At 40.6% G+C, this 12,615-nt stretch overlaps 1 protein-coding gene across 2 annotated transcripts in view; it reads left to right on the top strand.

Moving 5' to 3' along the window:
• The first annotated feature begins 804 nt into the window (after positions 1–804).
• Positions 805–12,615, top strand: part of CDC42SE2 (CDC42 small effector 2) — a 120,920-nt gene continuing 109,109 nt past the window's right edge. The window contains exon 1 of one of the 2 annotated variants that reach the window (XM_014608799.3): positions 805–1,018. The gene's annotated coding sequence lies outside the window, so the exon portion shown is untranslated. Of the gene's footprint in view, positions 1,019–1,867; positions 2,018–12,615 lie in introns of those variants that run through there. The other variant, XM_059724886.1, reaches the window with a different exon arrangement.

The following is a 12,615-nucleotide window of genomic DNA, read 5'->3' as shown; positions in this document are numbered from 1 at the left end:
TTCCAAGTACCCCCCAGGGCATAGGCGACTGATGGGGGGGGGCACATGTCCCCCTTGACAGGGCTGTCCCCACCGCCAACGCCACTGGCAGCAGAAGCAGTTCTGCAGGTGCTCGCCAGTCCTGTCCCCACTACTGATGCCACCGGCGGCTTCTGCGGGTGCTCGCCAGCTCTGTCCTCACCACCACCGGCTTCTGCGGGCACCTCCCAGACTCAGGAGGCACCCGTCGCCCATGCCCCCGACAACCCCTGAGCCGGACAGTTCTCAGCAGTGGCAATGACAGAGCAAGCAGCAAGAGTCTCAAGTTGCAGCAGGGGAAGTTTAGGTAAGAGAAGAGGAAAAACTCCCTCATGAGGAGGGCAGTAAAGCCCCGGACCAGGTTGCTCAGACAGGCGGTGGACTCCCCAGCCTCAGATGGAGGTTGTTAAGACCCAGCGCCTGAGCTGTAGCTGGTGACGGTACTGCTTTGATCGGGGGTGGGTGGATTAGATAGATGTCACCTCCCGAGGTCCTTCCACCCCTCGCCGTCTCGGATTCAGTCATTCTCAGCGCGGGGCAAAAGCGCTGGCTATTGGGAGGGGGGGGTCCGAGGCCGGGGGCAGCCCAGGGCCCTCAGCGCCCTGCCCCGCGCCGGGACCGGCAGAGGCGCAGCCTCCGGGCCGGGGAGCAGCGCTGCCCCCCCGCGGGCCGGGCGGCAGGGGGCGCTGGCGGGGCGGCGGTCGCCCGGGGCGCACAGGCAGCAGGCGCCGGGCCGCATTGTCCCTCCCCACCCGCAGCAGCGCCCAGGTCGCCATCTTCCCCCGCCCTGCCCGGGGCCGGCGCGCGGCTCCATGTGACCACCCGCCCGCCCGCCCGCCCGCCGCAGCCTCCCTCCCTCTCGCTCGCCTCCCTCCATCCCTCTCCCGCCTGCATCCCCCCGCGGGGAGGGGGCGCCGCGCCGGGCACCGACAGCAGCGGCCGCGGGGAGCGAGGCGAGGCGAGGCGGCAGCAGCAGCAGACAAAGGAGGAGCGGGGTGAGGTGAGCGGCGGGGCGAGGGCCCGATCCTGCCCCCCCCCCCCGGGGGTGCCCGGGGCCGCAGCTCGGCCGAGTCCCTGCCTCCAGCCCCGCGCTGTGGGGTCTCCTGGCTGCGCCCCCGGTGCCAAGCGCGGGCTTTTCCCTTTCAGCCCCACCGGGACCAGCCCGGCTCCCAGGAGAGGAGAGGAGAAGGAGGCTCACCTCACCCCAAAGCCCCCTCATTTTTCCTCCCCCTTGACCCCCGCCCCAGCCCCGATGTGCTCGGCCTGCTGATGCTCTTGACAGCGCCCGAGGAAGGCATCGTGCCTTGCGATACCCTTTGATTTTTATTTTATTGTATTGTATTTTATTTTTTTATTTGCCGGTCACACCTTTAAATCGTGGGGTTTTAAAATTTTTTTCTGGTGCTGTTTTCTTTTGGCTCGTGCCATCACCTGGACGAGACTGTGACAGGTCTGGGGGAACAGTGCTGTCCGGGAGTGTCAGAGGGGAGCGCAGGTTGCTCGGTGCAAGTGTGTCGGGGGCTTGGTGAGGAGGCCTTGACGCTGGGTGTTTTCTTGGCAGAGGGTGTGGTGTCAGCAGTGTAGTGCGGCATCCGAACTGAACGTGAGCTGGGCACTGGAGAGGGCGCGGGTGGCGTGGGGGGAGCAGGCCATTCCCTTGTGCCGAGCCATGGAGGGTGCTAGTGTTAAAAGCAAGGTAACACGCAAAGCTTCACGTGGAGGGAAATGGCCATCCCAGAGCCCCCAGGTATAAAATCCATCCGTGAATTAAAACTGAACACACCTCCGCTGCTGCAGTATGGGAAGCCGTCCCTTTGAGCTGCAACATGTTCGTTTTGAAATGCAGCACACCTTGAATGAGACATTGAAGAAGTCATCTTGTTTTTAATTTGTGTCTAAGTTTGGGATGAGCACCCGTGTAGGGAGAATTTGGGCCTAAAATTGGCTGCTTGCCGGCTTAAAGGAATGTTTTAAAGATTTGACTTGCATCAGGTATGAAGTAAGTGACATGTCCTTTAACTCATGTTTTGTGTCACATGCAGACTTTTCTGAGTGGTTGAAGTCAGTGTTTAAAGAAAAAAAGTTTTATGCTATTCAGCAGGTAACCAAATTTTCCAGGAAAAGCTTAAGCAGAATCTAAAAGCACTCTTGTACTATGGCAGCATTTACTTTAGAGGCACTCAAAATAAAAATGTAAAGCTAATTTTTGTGTACTGCCTGCCAGTCTTCCTTCCTACTTAGCTGTAGATAAAAATGAACTTACTGCTTTACTTTTTTTTTTTTTTTTTTAGAGATGTATTGTTCTGTGATGGAAGAGCTTATGTAATACTACTTTTTAAGTTATTTTGCCTTCTAAATTCTTTTACCCAAGTAAATCTGGAGTAACTTTAATGATGGCAATAGAGTGACTGATGTTAGGACTTTGGACAATGATTTAAATTTGTCTTTTTCTAGTTTACTTGCCTGTATAATAAACCATTTTGCTTACCACACTGTTTATTAAGGTTGGAGGAGCTTATAGCTGGTGAAATTCACTGTTACCTTATAAAATATATTTTGGCAATTTTCTTCCCCCTTTTTCTGAAATACCAGTGAAAAACTGTTGAGCAGCTGTTGCTGAGAGTGCTGTTTCTCAGTTTGTGAACACATCTATACAATTCTTAATTATTCTTTCCTTCACTACCCCCTTTCAATTTCTGCTGTTACTTCCTTTTTTTCTAAAAAAAGGCAGTGTTAGAGATTAAATGCTGAAGAGTGCAAAATAAGGTTCAGATGCTGCAAACACGTATTTGCTGATCTACTCAATGAGGTCATTTTATGAAAAGTTGAGTGCGTGTATTAAGTACTTGCAGGGTTGGGTTCTAAATATACTGGCGTTTTCTCTTTGGGCAGCACAAGAAATGAGAAGCAAAAGGTACGCACTCTGGATTATTAACTTCATTAGTCGCTAGAACATTTTCTACCACAAAAGTAGGTTGTCTATTTGTACTCTTTTAGAAGCAGTAAACTCCTTTCCTCAACAAAGAATTAATTGTATGCTTGTCAAGAAACTTCAAACCTGTAGATATTGAAGATTTGTATACTAGAAACTATAAAATTAGCCTCGGCAGTTGATTATTTTTATAACCTGGCTTGCACTGACTGAGTGAAGGACATAAAAAATGGTAGGGTCACAACATGTTTTGTTCATCCACACTTAAAACACTTCTGGGCTATAGCCTTTTGATGATCATTAGAGAAGCAGGTGAATCTCAGTTTTAATACTACTGACAATGCATTATGATATCATATAGCAAGCAAACTGCAACTTATCTTCATGCATGCAGGTACCTCTGACCTGAAGTGCTTGTCAGAGCTCTGTGAATGCCAGCACTGTGAAAATCTGAGCAGAGCTTGCAAAGTCTGTGGTGTGTCGTGATAGAAAAAGACAAAAGCTTTTTCAGCATCTTCTTGTGGTTCCCGTTGTCCAAAAAATAAGTTGGTTGGTTTTTCATCTGGGAAAAAGGAAGTAGTAGTAAAAAAAGGCACAAATACAGCAGGACATTTCAGTGACATTTTCTGCATTCTGTGACTGTGGTGGTGTACCTTCTTGATGTCAGAGCAGGCAATGTAATGAAAAATCGCTGGTGATTATAGTGGTGGTGAGAAATGAATATCCTGTGGAGGCCTTGCAGTAAATAAGGTAACCTTTTCTTTTTTTCTTCAGGAAGAACTTGTATTAGGCACTAATAGGTTTTAATCTTAAATTGGGGGAGGGGAGAGAGAGAAATGGATTGTAGTGTCAAAAAATAAAGTTTTGTCCAGTGGCAGAAGTTAGAAATGTCATGTCATGCTCATCTTGTACTCATATTTTTTTTTAAGACGGCTCTACATGTGTCTGTTGCTTATAATTTTAGGTGGTTCTCAAACGATTTTTCTTCTTTAAAGTTTATCTAGCTTTCTTTTCTTTTTCAAGTAGGGTTCCAAGCTAACTATAGTTCAGCTATGTTTCCCATGCTGGCTGTTAGAATGGAATACATGCTACATTATTTATCTGTTATACACTTTTTATTTTCTCCTGGAGAAAATAGACTTAATTTTTTTTCTGCATATCAGAAGATTTAGATTGACATCAAGATATTTATGCCTTTGGTTCGTTAGACATGATTAATACATCAACCCTACATCATTTGTAGTAGGCAGCTTAAAAAAAAATAGTTCTGAAACAGGCATTATTTTGTTGCGTGTGTTTGTCACTACTGAAACATCAGTCAGTCTTCGAACTGTAGTACTTCCTGCTAATTGTAAACTATGCAAAAGCTTCTATAAAGGCTTGCAGAGGATATTTTGATGAGCTAAAAACCTCTGTCTTCATTATGGGTAGCTGCTTAGTGTCTCTTTCTTTGTATGAGCAGTTGGGGCTTCAAGAAATGATGAGAAAATCAGGAAATAAACAGTATACGTATAAGATGGAAGAGGAGGGAGCATGTCAGGCCACTATATCCACCATGTTAAAACAATCTTACTTTAACAGTAAGCCTCTTCCTTCAGTTCTTATTATTCTTACAAGCATCATAAATGCTGCTGCAGGAAGCTTGAAGCGTGAGGACTAACAGGTTGTGAGAATATCCTATGAGAAAGTTTATTGCTGGAGCTCATGCTATATTTAGGTGCTGGTCTCCATAATTTGCGGCCCCTTCTGGTCCTATGTTCTGTTTACCATTAGTTGGTGATTCATGATGCTGAATTACTTTACAAAGATAATTAATAACATCCCAGAGGAGTAAAAGTATTCCATTAATTAACAACCTTTTGTGGAGTACTGACATACTTGGAACACTGTATTTTCCTGTTTACAATAGTGCATTAGAAGAATTACTTGGGTGGATATTATGGTCCATCAGGGTGTTTTGTTCAGAACACAGCTCACTGATCTTGGAGAAAAGGTGACCATAATATCTGTTTGTCTATGTTCTTGATTGCTTATCTTATGCCCATACACACTCCTTACCAGAAGTTTGTATGTTTTATCCCTTTGTCATCTTATGATGCACCCCTTCAAATACACAAGAGCACATCAATGTGTGATGCTAGCAGAAGACGAGCTGATGTCACCAAGGTTGTCTACGTAGTGTTGTTATGCTGCTGTTCATTTTTGTTTCAGACTTCAAATAAGTTTTTAAAATTTTTTTTTTATAAAAAGCTCATTTTTCAGACAGTGGTTTCAATAATTGGTGAATGGCTTCCACAGTGGCTTATAAAGGGCCCCCAGCCACTACTCCCTTTAGTGCTGAAGTACAAGTTGAAGGGACTGTGGGTCTCTATATTTGGTGCTGAATTAATATACATTCATTATATCCAAGTGTCTTCATGAAACATGCTCCAATAATTAATTTTTGGAGGTCTGGATGCAGACAAGTTGCCAGTGCATCCATCCAAAACTGGACCTCCCATCATTTTAGAGCTGTTCCATGAGCTGAAATGGCAATAAATAGTAAATGTTTGCTCAGACTGTATAAGATAGTGTTGCTGCACTGCAGGAGATGTATTGTGGGAGAAACATGGGTTCATTCCCATAATAACGTAGAAAAATATAATAAATAATAAGTAAACGTTCTTCACACCTTTAGCTGATCACACTTAGTGAAAAGTCATCATGTAAATCTTATCATCACAGTTAGGTGGTAGACAGTATTGACAGTGGGAGCTTATGCCTAGTAGGGATACATATCTACTTCTCTTTGACAGAGACCTATTTGTTCCATGACTGTAAATCAAAGTCTAAAGACACAAAGCAATTTGTGAACTGAACAGGACACACAACACCATCAATTGCTAAGAGTTTCAGTGTTTTACACTTTATAACACATCACTTGAAAAAATGTACTTAAATGGTTTTCAGTTTGCATTGGCTTTTAACTTTATAGAAAGAAAGTTATTTACATAGTAAATCAAAGTTGTAAGCTGAAGTTTAGACAAAGTGGAAAACATGGTATTGCAAAATAGTTACTATCTAATATCTAGAATTGTTCTCATTCAAAGAGGCATAGTAATCTCTGACCAAATTAGCTGTATCTGTCTCAGAAATTTTGCTAATTTCTGACCAAATTAGCCATAGCTGTCTCAGAAATTTTTAGAGCTTCCTGTATTTTAATTTATAGATGTGCCATTTTAGGGACATTTTCACCAAAATACTTCTTTCCTTTCCTGTCTGCTTCTCTTTGACATCTGATGTAATTTTTCTGGGAAGTGCCCGCTTCTTCTTTTTTGTGACACCAGTTTGGGGGTAGATTATATCTTGTGCAATGATAGTGCTTAAAACTAATGAGGCTAGTTTCCTTGTCAAAACTCTTGGGCAGTTAAATACTGAATTATTACATGTGAGATGCACTTTGTTACTTTTATGGGTGGTTTTATCTTCCAGTTCATGTCCAGTAGCTACTTGTTCTGACTGATAACATTCTCCTGCTTGCTTGCTCTTTCTCTCTTGCTGTTTTTTTTTTCAGTTGCCATTGTGTGATATAGCTGTTCTCTAACAGACATCACTTGTTGAACAATACCTTCTTTTCACATGTATTCTTAGAACAGATGTTCACCTGACTCATCTGCTATTTCTTTGCTAGTACCCTCCATTTCCCTCTGTTAGGGAAAATGGACTCTTACCCCTCAACTCGGTATGAGTTTCCACATCCCACACTGGTGCTTTGAATTGGTTATCAAAAATATTTTATTTCCCATGGAGTATCAAAGTAGTGACAGCAAGAAAATATCAGTACTTTGGGGAAATGAATGGTTTAGAGTATGTTAAATTTGTAAATGGAGTTCATGCTTCAGGGAGGGCTTAATTTTGCCATCAGCAGCTCAAAACTTTCTCCTGCACATAGTTGCATAAGTCATCTCCTTAGATAATTTGCCTGGAGGAGGAGAAGGAGGTGATGGTGAGATTCGTATAGTTTGCTGGTTAAGAGCACTTACGCAGAAAGTGATACCAAGGAGTTAAATCAGCTAGAGGGAGTACAGACTTGTGTCTCTGGCCTCCCAGGAGAGTCCTCTGCCTGTAGGCCTTGCTGGACTGGACACATTTAATTGAAAGACTGTTTATGCATTTTGCATCAAAGACTCATTGGATAAAATGGGTAAACACTGAGGGAGAAGGCTCTGGAGCCCAGAACTGCCTCCTTCTAGAGGAGTACCTTATACAGACATGAGAATCTTGTTCACTGTCACTTATATGCTCTCTCTCTTGCTCTCACTATTTCTCTTTGGCCCCATGAATGTTAAATATTGACTATGCTGTGGTATGGTTTCTACTGTAAGGGTAGAAAGACCTTGCAGAGTATTGGAGACCAGTGGGCACAATTCCCATTGTTCTCTAGAACTGCATCAATCAAAAGGCTTCCTGTCTCAAGGACCTGGAACTGAGGTCTTCCACTTCCTGGGCAAGTCCTCTTGCCAGTAGCCTGTTATACAAGCTATTATCATCTGCTCCTGCTGACTTTTTCAGTTAGTGGCCATAGCTGTTATGCTGTGGGCTGAACTCAGTGCTTTTGGTGTATATTACAGGTGCTCTGAGCATGTCTACTGGATTGAGTTTCTAAGGGAACTTCAGCATAGGGGCACCCGATTTTTGAATGCCAAATTCATGAGACTGGTACTGAGATGCTCCAGCTAGCATAAATGGCAACATTTTAGGAGTCTGTGTAACTTTAGGCACCAGAGTTTTCACTGCTAAGCAGGCAAGACTATAAATTGCCCTCTTATACTTAGGCACTCAGATTCTGCCTAAGTTACCCTCGTCCCCGAAATAACGCTAATATGACCTTTACAAGCCAAACAGAAAACTTAAAAAAACAAAAAACCGTGTGTGTGTATGTATGTATATCTAGTGCACAGTCCATCTACAATGCATCACTCATGGATGACTAGGTAGTCCTCTCATCTTGTTGGGACTGAGCAAAGTAATTATGCTAGGTGGATTCACCATGTTAAATTTAAATTGGTCATAGAACCCATTTTCTAGAGGAAAGCTCTAAAAAATTGGAAGAAAATGCATGAATCGACTTGTTGAAGAACAGGCATCTTTTAGTAAAACTATTAATTATAATACTAGTGTAGATTAAAAAAATAACAATGGATTATTGTTTAGGATCAGAAGAGAATAACTCCTTATTTATTTAAAAAAATATTTCTGGGGGTGGAAGGTTGGTGTAGGTGGTGATTTATTACTTTTTATGCTGACTTATGTCAAATTTTTAAAAGATATTTTAATCGGTATGTTCTGTCCTAAAGACAATTGCTAACAAATTGTCACTCATTTTCTATTTAAATGTAACTTAATTTGTATTCACATCTTGTCAAAGATGCTGAGGGCATTTAGATACTGTGCTATTCTAAAATTCCAAGCAACAAATGTTGCATATCACCATGGTAATGTTTGTGTGGGAGGAAGGGTAAAGTCAGAAGCTGCGTTTAGTATAACATGTGTTCACTGCCACTAGGAGCTGCCTGTTCTTTGAAGTATGTAGTTCTTTATGCGTATGCTTAATTAATAATATGATGCGGTCAATACTGCTAATGGCTTGATGCTAGAAAGAAGAGAAAAAAGCTGCTTAACTGACTTGTAAACCACTCATAAAATCAAAGCTATGAGGATATTGTTTGGATTTAGGAAAAATAATAACTTATCAAAATCTACTGAGACTACCAGTGTAAGAACAATGTGGAAAGATCCATAACACCTTGGCATGTGTTTTGTACTGGAGTTACATATTAAAAACGCTGCATTAAAGTAGTTCTTCACCTGTTGCCTTCTTGCCAAGTTATACCTGAAATGTTCTGGGTTTTGTTTTGTCTAGAAATTTTATTCGTACTGTCATCTATGCAGAATGAATAATTAGACCTGATGCATAATGAGACCTGAAACCAAAATTAGCTATGCTAGCTTATTTTGTTAAAATACTTTTTGCTTCCTTACTACTAGCAGTGATGAGTACAACCATGGACAGGCGGCTCAGTGTTTTACCCACTGTATCTCAAATTGTGATCACAATTGCTGGCAGCAACTTGCCTATATACTAACACTCCACAGCCACAAACAGTAAGGGAAAAAAGATGTGTGGACCAATGAACTTTGATGTTACAACCAGGCAGAAATATTTATGTGCATTTAGAAAGACTGACTGGGGCGGGTGCAAGTAATCTAATTTCAATTTAAGATTTTTTTTTAAATCTTGCTATCTAGCTTGTCTCTTTGTGGCGAAGCAGGAACATTTGGATGTCTGGGTGATGGACATTCTTTTAAAGAAAAAACTTTTTTTAGGTTAAATGATTTCAATCAGAAAAAAAAATGTCAGATTAAAACCAAAAAAAGAAACTAAAAATAATTGTTATTAATACTGAAGTAGCTTATTTTTCTATAGAGGAAGGATGATTTAGAACCACTTGGATTTCTTCAAATCCAAGCCAGATTCTAGTGATTTGCATATATTGCACTTCTGTTTGAAATGAGAGCTGATGATTTCAGTCCATTTCTTACTGGGTTTGTAACCATGCTGCAGAATCACAAATATGTGAAAGTTTGAAAGCAGGCTCATCAAAGGGCCAAGAAGCAGAAGGGGCCTGGATTATAAACTGATCTCTCCAAATCAGCCTCCCAGGCTCCTAATGAATTTATATGAATGCACAGATTCAGTCTTGGAGTTCTCAGTCTGTCTCCTTTTATGAATATGAACATCAGGTTGTCAACCGCAGAATCATTTCAGCTGCAGTATATGTGAAATGTAAGGAGCATCTCCAGTGGAGGTGTTTCAGGATTTTACTTGGGTTGTGTGCAGTCCATCCTTTGCAAAACACTCAACTCATTTGTTTCTTAAAAGGCTCATTTCTGTTTCCTGAGAATAAGTTGGGTAGGGGCTATGAAAGACTTTATCTCATGAAAGTAGGTTGTTATTCTTTATGCTGTCATCTGTTCTGCCAATGGAGCTATTTGTTAGCTACATATTTACTAAAGACTGCATTATCCACCTGCTGTGTTGGACTATTCAGTTAGCATTCAGTTATCTGCTTACCATTTTTATTTTTTAAGGATAACATTTTGTTATGTGACCCAGTATTATGGTAAGACTGAGGCTTTGTTTCTGAATGCATCACACTGCACTAACTTAGAACCAGCAGACTAATCTGTGTGATCTGAAACACACGTGCTGATGATAATTTGAAGGATATCCTGATGCTTAATTTTAGGTTCTTGAGTCAAGTAGGAGTGAACAGTCATGAACTGATGTAGACTAGGAGAATCATAGAAGCAGCAGTTTCCAAAGTATTTTTATTAAATGCAATTTTTTGCTGGAAAAATATTAGAGAGATTTCACCAAAAAGAAAGAAAATACCAGGAAAGAAGCATTCTTGCGTTTTAGGCATAACAGAGTGAGAGAACCCTGTGGAAGACAGGTCTAAGTAAGTTGCAATCCCTGTGCACAATTGTATGGGCTAAGACTACTTAGAATTTCCTTTTTCTGTTATTTGAAGGTAGGATTCAGACAGATGAAGTAACATGCACTTTGAATTTCTGTACTTGAATATATGTGCAAAATATATCAAACCCAAATTTAAATCTAAAAATAAGTAGCCTGTAAGCCTGATCTGAATAGATTTTTGAGACCCAGTACTTTGAGAGACAACATGGTTAATCCCCCTTGCTAGTGGCATTTGTACAGCATAATCCATTAATTCTCTCTGTAAGCAAATGAGTAAAGTGTAAAACTTAATCATTTTTTTTCTTCTTGAGGAGGAATAATAAAATATTGTATTAAGATTATGATGGAATTAAACTTTAGGTCTCACTTGAAATTTTCTAATTTCCAGGGGCTTCTAAAAGTTGTAATTTTCTGTAAAGTGTGTTCAGATATTGTAGTTTTAGTACTTTAAAGGTAAATTGTACCCAAATTTGATTTTTTTCCCTTTTTTTTAAATAGGACAATTATTTCCTAGTTCTAATCTGCAGTATGAGTTTCAGCCACTTGTTACAAAGTGTTGTGTGATATTAATAAGCCTCTTTAGAAAAACTATCTCCTTCTACATGGAGATCCAGAAAGAGTCACAGCCTCTTTTTATAGTCACTTAAAGTAGTTTTAATGATGATGTATCTTAATTTCTACTTCTTAACTTCCAAGTCTCCACAGTACTGCTTAATGAATTGAAACAATGCAGATGTTTTCATTGTGACTTTCTCTAAAGAAATAATTTTTATAGTTTGTCCTTGCTTGCTGTAAAACATTTTGGATTAAAGTGTGCTCAGCTGTGCTCTGGTGCAATTTGCAATGATGCTGAGAAGATTTTGTCATTGACTTCAATTAACTTCACTGGATACACAATCAGGATAATAAGCTAAGTATTATCGTTTTTATATTGCTGTTTTAGCTTCTCCATTTCTTGTGGACAACTTGGAAAACCTGAATGCACTGATAATGGTTTAAAAATAAGGAAAACCTCACTGATTGTAGCCTTGATAGTAAAGGAATCTATTATAGTCACTTGACAACTTTGTCCTTCTAAAATAGGTAGACATGCATTTTTAAAACTGCCTGGAGAAACTAGTTTAGACTGACAAGTCTTGAGCATCTTCAATGCAAATTTTTGAGTGGTTTTGACACATACTAGGTATCAACAGTTGAATATTAATTCTAATCTTTTTGAGTTTTCAAAATCTACCTGCACATCCCTCATTTGTGACTTCTCTGCTGTGTTTTTTTGTTTTGTTTTGTTTTGTTTTTTTGGAGGTGGAAGGAGGATCCAGGGGGAACCCATGGGTTATTTTCTTCTCTATTTCTAAACTGGCACACTTCAACCATAACCCTTTTACATTTTTTTAACCATCTTTTGAAGCAGCTGAGGTAATTACATGGTATTGTAGTGTTCTGTATGCAAGTTTTCTGAAAATGTGGTTGTTTTTGCAGTTACAGCACACCATTAATTGGTATACTGTCATAGCCTTTTGAGGACTCTATCTCATTTACCATCTTGTTCTGCTTTGTCATCTGTGTTTTGACAAACTGCTTATTACTTAACTTTTCAAATGAGCAGATACGGCTCAACCTGTTGTGGACTGAGTAGGAAAATATGACTGAACAGACATTGTCAAATTTAGACTATTTACTGGAGTTGCAAGAGAGCCCCTTTGCAACAGATAAAATGGGTTGTTCTTATTTTGTGATCAGGAAATGTGCTGAAATTACGAGGCAAAAATCTTCAGTTTTCAGAGCTAGCTACAATTTCAAAGTACTAAAAAAACTAACACTAATGGTAATAGTAGAATTCAGTATCAGAAAGACAGAGAGAGGTGGTAAAGTTGCAGAGCCAAATGTGATTAACTTGACCTGGATTAACCAACAGATTTATGAAGAGTCAGTTTTCCTGGCCAAAATGATGTTAGTTATAGATGTGTGTTTATGAGTTTTATTAACCAATAGGAATTGGCTGGAGATTGCTAGCCATTTCAACGTAAGCCTCTGCACAGCCATTGAACAATGATATGTATCTACTAACTTGGACCCTGATTATAGCTATGACTGTATAAAGTTGGCTATACTTGTAAGCGAGTAGAACAATAAAGCCTTTATC

This window comes from Alligator mississippiensis, chromosome 3, assembly GCF_030867095.1.
Source record: "Alligator mississippiensis isolate rAllMis1 chromosome 3, rAllMis1, whole genome shotgun sequence".
In the NCBI taxonomy this organism is placed as follows: Eukaryota; Metazoa; Chordata; order Crocodylia; family Alligatoridae; genus Alligator; species Alligator mississippiensis.
This window is presented reverse-complemented; position numbering and strand designations above follow the sequence as displayed.